The following is a 7,016-nucleotide window of genomic DNA, read 5'->3' as shown; positions in this document are numbered from 1 at the left end:
TTTATCCTCCTAACATAACGATGGTCATTATCGCCAAACAGTTCTATTTTTGTTTCATCGGACATTTCTCCAAAAAGTACAATCTTTGTCCCCATGTGCAGTTGCAAACCGTAGTCTGGCTTTTTTATGGCGGTTTTGGAGCAGTGGCATTTTCTTTACTGAGCAGCCTTTCAGGTTATGTCGATATAGGACTCATTTTACTGTGGATATAGATACATTTGTACCCGTTTCCTCCAGCATCTTCGCAAGGTCCTTTGCTGTTGATCTGAGATTGATTTGCACTTTTCGCATCAAAGTACATTCATCTCTAGGAGACAGAGCGCATCTTCTTCCAGAGTGGTATGACAGCTGCGTGGTCCCATGGTGTTTATACTTGCATACTATTGTTTGTACAGATGAATGTGGTACCTTCAGGTGTTTGGAAATTGCTCCCAAGGATGAACCAGACTTGTGGAGGTCCTGGCTGATTTCTTGAGATTTTCCCATGATGTCAAGCAAAGAGGCAATGAGTTTGACAGTAGACCTTGAAATACATCCACGGGTACACCTCCACTTAACTCAAATGATGTCAATTAGCCTATCAGAAGCTTCTAAAGCCATGGCATAATTTTCTGGAATTTCCCAAGCTGTTTAAAAGGCACTGTCAACTTAGTGCATGTAAACTTCTGACCCACTGGAATTGTGATACAATGAATTATAAAAGTGAAATAATCTGTCTGTAAACAATTGTTTGAAAAAGTACCTGGGTCATACACAAAGTAGATGTCCTAACCAACTTCCCAAAACTAACGATTTCTAATGACTCCAACCTAAGTGTATGTAAACTTCCAACTTCAACTGCTCTAAATCCACGATATAGAAGGTTGAAAAGCCATAACTAGGGTTGCAAACTGTCGGAAACTGTCAGGTAAATTTCTGGACATTTTCCATGGGAAGTTAAGCCTGGAAATTTGGGGAATTTTGCTAAATTCATCAAAAAAGTTAGCTTATAACAGTCAACTTTTTTGTGGGATACACAACGCAAATCTAGGTCTTGTGGCATATTTTGGTTAAAATATCCCCAATTCAATGGAATTGCAACCCTCTGCATTAGAGGTTGACCGATTATGATTTTTCAACGCCGATACTGATTATTGGAGGACCAAAAAAGACGATACCAATTAAATCAGCCACATTTTTTATTAATTAATTTATTTGTAATAATGATAATTACAACAATACTGAATAAACACTTATTTTAACTTAATATAATACATCGATAAAATCAATTTAGTCTCAAATAAATAATGAAACATGTTCAATTTGGTTTAAATAATGCAAAAACAAAGTGTTGGAGAAGAAAGTAAAAGTACAATATGTGCCATGTAAGAAAGCTTCCTTGCTCAGAAAGTTCCTTGCTCAGAACACGAGAACATATGAAAGCGGGTGGTTCCTTTTAACATGAGTCTTCAATATCCCCAGGTAAGAGGTTATAGGTTGTAGTTATTATAGGAATTATATAGGACTATTTCCCTCTATATCATTTGTATTTCATTAACCTTTGACTATTGGATGTTCTTATAGGAACTTAAGTATTGCCAGTGTAACAGTATAGCTTCCGTCCCTCTCCTCGCTCCTACCTGGGCTCAAACCAGGAACACAACAGTCACCCTCGAAGCAGTATTACCCATGCAGAGCAAGGGAAACAACCACAGGCTCAGAGCGAGTGAAGTTTGAAACGCTATTAGCGCCCGCTAACTAGCTAGCCATTTCACTTCAGTTACACCAGCCTCATCTTGGGTGTTGATATGCTTGAAGTCATAAACAGCGCAATGCTTGACGCACAACTAAGAGCTGCTGGCAAAACGCACGAAAGTGCTGTTTGAATGAATGCTTACAGCCTGCTTCTGCCTACCACCGCTCAGTCAGATACTTGTATGTTCAGTCAGATTATATGCAACGCAGGACACGCTAGATAATATCTAGTAATATCACCAACCATGTGTAGTTAACTAGTGATTATGATTGATTGTTTTTTACAAGATAAGTTTAACTAGCTAGCAACTTATCTTGGCTTACTGCATTCGCGTAACAGGCTCCTTGTGGAGTGCAACGAGTGCAACGGTCGTTATTCTAGTTAACTGTAAGGTTGCAAGAATGGGTCCCCTGAGCTGACAAGGTGAAAATCTATCGTTCTGCCCCTGAACGAGGCAGTTAACCCACTGTTCCTAGGCCGCCATTGAAAATAAGGATGTGTTCTTACCTGACTTGCCTAGTTAAATAAACGTGTAATAAAATACAATTAAAATCGGCAAAATTGGTGTCCAAAAATAACGATTTCCGATTGTTATGAAAACTTGAAAATCGGCCCCAATTAATCGGCCATTCCAATTAATCAAGTGTCTTCCATCACATGTACAGCTGATTCTCAAGATCTTGCACACTAATGAGATGCTATGGAGCCCAAACTACTACACTGTCTGAGCAAAGGACTACATGCTTTCCGGTAAGTTTGATTACGATACTGGGTGGTGTGAATATATTTTGACATACATCATTGTTTTTGTTAACTAGTAAATAGTAGCCTACAGCAAAGTGTGTTTAAATCATTTATAACTTGTTAACAATTTCTGCTAGTTAGTGTTTGCTAACATGTGGGTTTTAGCTTGCTTGAGTCTGCTAACTGAGGAGTGTTAATTCACCTGTTTCCATACATTTTTTATTTTAAAACATTCATCTTACAAAAGGAGTTGTTTAATCTAACTGTTTAACTTTTTATCATTGAATTGTATTTTTTTTAATTCATTTTTTCCCTAATCTTCACAGGAAAATTCTGCGGGCAATATCTGATGTGCGGAGACGTTTCTCTGCAGCTAATGTAGAAGGAAAAGCTGTATACATTTGCAAATACTGTGCCAAATCATATGTGAAGACTGCCATAAAGATGCAGAATCATCTGGCCAAGTGCATAAAGTTCCCTCAGTGCTCACAACAAGCGACCTCTGACAAAACTCCCTCTACTTCTAGTCGAGGTGAAAATAATGAATCAGACATCTTATTGACAGCAACTGCTCATGGTCCTCCTCGAATCAGAAGGTTTTTTGACTCAATGGAGGAATGTGGTCACAGAAATGCTGATGAATGTCTTGCTCGAGCTGTGTATGCAACTGGTTCACCTCTGATGCTCACAGGCACTGTGTATTGAAGAGATTTCTGAATGTTCTACACCTAGCATACACCCCTCCTACTCAATTGCTGGATGCAGAGTTCAACAGAGTTCAAATGAAGGTCAAGCAAATCATAGAGAAAGCAGACTGTATTGCAATCATCTCTGACGGGTGGTCAAATGTTTGTGGGCAAGGAATAATTAACTACATCATCTCCACCTCTCAACCAGTATTCTACAAGAGCATAGAGACAAGGGACAACAGACACACCGGTCTCTACATTGCAGATGAGCTGAAGGCAGTCATCAATGAACTTGGACCACAGAAGGTATTTGCTGTGGTGTTGTCATCATGTTTGACAGACTCCTGGAGGGGAAGGGGTCTCTCCAAGAAACAACCATATCACAGTCTGCCGATAGACAGCCCCAGCAAGAGAATCCTCCTGGATGATGTATTTTGGGAGAGAGTGGTAAGCAGCCTGACTCCTGAAACCTATAGCAGTTGCCATTGCACAGATTGAGGGAGACAATACCATCCAGTCTGATGTTCAGACTCTGCTTGCAGATGTAAGAGAAGAAATCCGTACTGCCCTGCCCACTTCACTGTTGCTCCAAGCAGATGAAACTGCAGCTCTGAAATACATCAAAAAGCATGAAGACTTCTGCCTGAAGCCCATACACGCAGCAGCATACATGTTGGACCCCAAGTAAGAGACGTAAGAGAAGAAATCTGTACTGCTCTGCCCACTTCACTGTTGCTCCAAGCAGATGAAACTGCAGCTCTGAAATACATCAAAAAGCATGAAGACTTCTGCCTGAAGCCCATACACGCAGCAGCATACATGTTGGACCCCAAGTAAGAGACGTAAGAGAAGAAATCCGTACTGCTCTGCCCACTTCACTGTTGCTCCAAGCAGATGAAACTGCAGCTCTGAAATACATCAAAAAGCGTGGAGACTTCTGCCTGAAGCCCATACACGCAGCAGCATACATGTTGGACCCCAAATATGCTGGCAAGAGCATTCTGTCTGGTGTAGAGATCAACAAGGCCTACGTTGTCATCACTACCGTGTCTCGCCACCTTGGCCGGGATGAGGGCAATGTTCGTGGCAGTCTGGTGAAGTACACTTCCAAGCAAGGGCTTTGGGATGGAAATGCAATATGGCAGTCGTGCCAACATATCTCATCAGCCACCTGGTGGAAGGGACATCGTGGATCGGAGGCTCTTTCCCCTGTTGCCTCCATCCTCTAAATCCCACCAACATCAGCCACCTCAGAGCAAAACTTGTCCTTGTTTGGGAATACACACACCAAAGCACGCAACAGGCTGACCAATAAAAGGGTTGAAAGATTGGTGGCCATCAGGGCAAATGAGGACAACGAGCCATCCTCAACAAGGTTGGAAAGTGAAGGTGAAGATGAGGCCTCAGAGTCTGATGTTCAAGAGATGGACATTGAGGTCCAGGGAGAAGACATGGAAGCCTGAGAGGAAGACAACCAAAGCTTGAGTTTCTAGACTATCATTTTACAGATGTCAAATATTTTTGTTAGATGCGATGGATCATTGGGGATCATTCAATATTCCCTTTCTTTTGTTGTTCAGTGAAATCATCCCATGTGAAGAGTCAACTCAATTAAAGTTGAATTTGAAACTAAAGAGTTTATTTTGTTTCTATTGGAAGGATTTCATAATTTGCAATTGTCTACTTGTGATAAGGTAAAAGGTTTATGTTTATGTTTGTCTCCATATGATAAATATATCCAACACAAAAAAACATCTACATTTAAATGGTATTAATATTAATTTGCATATAATTTCCATTATATTCCCGTTTATTATATGGAAAGTTTCCACCTCTGAATATTTCACAAAATGTGCAACCCAAGTTTCCACAAACAGGTTACGGTCAATAATATGAAAAGGCTGCACTGAAATCCAACAGTACAGAGCCCACAATCTTCTTATTATCAATTTCTTTCAACCAGTCAGTCATTTGTGTCAGTGCAGTACATGTTGAGTGCCCTTCTCTATAAGCATGCTGAAAATATGTTAATTTGTTTACAGAGAAATGGTATTTGGTCAAACACTATTTTTTTCCCAACAGTTTGCTAAGAGCTGGCAGCAAGCTTATAGGTCTGCTGTTAGAACCAGCGAAGGCCACTTTACCACTCTTGGGTAGCGGAATTACTTTGGCTTTCCTCCAGGCCTGAGGACAAAGACTTTCCTCTAGGCTCAGATTAAAAATATGACAGATAATATAGACTCTGTAGCCACTCCTCAGTAGCTTTTCATCTAAATTGTCAATGCCAGGTTTGTAATTTATCGATTTTTCCACTTCTCCCACACAAACTTTACAAAATTCAAATATGCAATGTTTTTCTTTCATTATTATTTTTTTTATGCATGAATACAATTGCTCACTGTTCGTTGTTGGCATTTCCTGCCTAAATTTGCCAATTAAATAATCGTTAGAATAATTGGCAACATCAAATGGTTTTGTGATGAATAATCTGATTCCATGAAAGATGGAGTTGAATGTCTTTCTGCCCATAATTTCATTTAAAGTACACCAAAGTGTTTTTCCCTAATTCTTTATATAATTGATCTTGGCTTCATAATACAGTTTATTCATCTTTTTGTTGAGTTTAGTCACATACTTACTGAAAATTGAGAAATTAATCCAGTCAGATGTGCAGCCAGATTTATTAGCCACTCCTTTTGCCCCATCTCTTTCAACCATACAGTTTTTTACATTTACATTTAAGTCATTTAGCAGACGCTCTTATCCATGGAGCCTTAACAGTGCTGTCAGTTTCTTAACAGGTGCACGTTTATCAATAAATTGGAAGAAGCTATTTCATAAATTCAAGTGCAGCGTCTGGATGCTCCTCATTAAATCACATCAGACCAACAAATATGTTTAACATCATCCACATAAGAGTCACAGCAAAATCTTTTGTATGATCTCTTATACACTATTTTAGGTCCAGCTGTTGGAACTTTGGCTTTCCTGAATATAGCCGGATACAGCTTTAGAATAAAGTTCTACAGTATTAGTAAAAATGTGATCGATACATGTGGATGATCTTGTTCCTGTAGTGTTCGTAAACACCCTGGTAGGTTGATTAATAACCTGAACCAGATTACAGGCACTGGTTACAGTAATAAGCTTCCTCTTGAACGGACAGCTTGATGAAAACCTGTCAATATTCAGGTCCCCAAGAAAGTATACCTCTCTGTTTACATCACATACACTATCAAGCATTTCACACATATTATTTAGATAGACTGTTAGCACTTGGTGGCCTATAGCAATACGCCAAAAGAAAAGGCGTTAGATGTGCCAAGTGAACCTGCAATCACAACACTTCAATAACACTTGACATAAGATCTTCTCTAAGCATTACATGCATATGGCTCTGAATATATACAACACCTCCCCAGAGGCATTTATGTCTCTTCTAAAGAGGTTATATCCTTGTATTGCTACTGCTGGATCATCAAATTAATTATCTAGGCGAGTCTCAGAAATTGATAATGTTTGAATGTTATTGGATGATAGCAAGTTATTGATTTCATGAACCTTATAAGGCTACATATATTCATATGGGCTATTTTCAGCCCTTTCCTGGGAGGCTTATCGGAGAGACATAATACTGAAAAGAGCAAACAACGCAAGAGAAAAAAAATACAATCAGCAGTCCATTAATAAATTGGTGTGTGTGCTGCGGGGTTGAAGCTACGAACCCATAGGCTTGGCTCTCTCATCCCTTCGAGGCTTCTGGGAGGGAGGGTGGACAATGAGCCTGTCATAGCGGATGTAAGCAATGTCCCCACACACTCTGGCAGCTTTCATGGCTAGAATCAGTT

The sequence above is a fragment of the Oncorhynchus gorbuscha genome, linkage group LG07 (assembly GCF_021184085.1).
Source record: "Oncorhynchus gorbuscha isolate QuinsamMale2020 ecotype Even-year linkage group LG07, OgorEven_v1.0, whole genome shotgun sequence".
Classification (NCBI taxonomy): Eukaryota; Metazoa; Chordata; class Actinopteri; order Salmoniformes; family Salmonidae; genus Oncorhynchus; species Oncorhynchus gorbuscha.
This window is presented reverse-complemented; position numbering follows the sequence as displayed.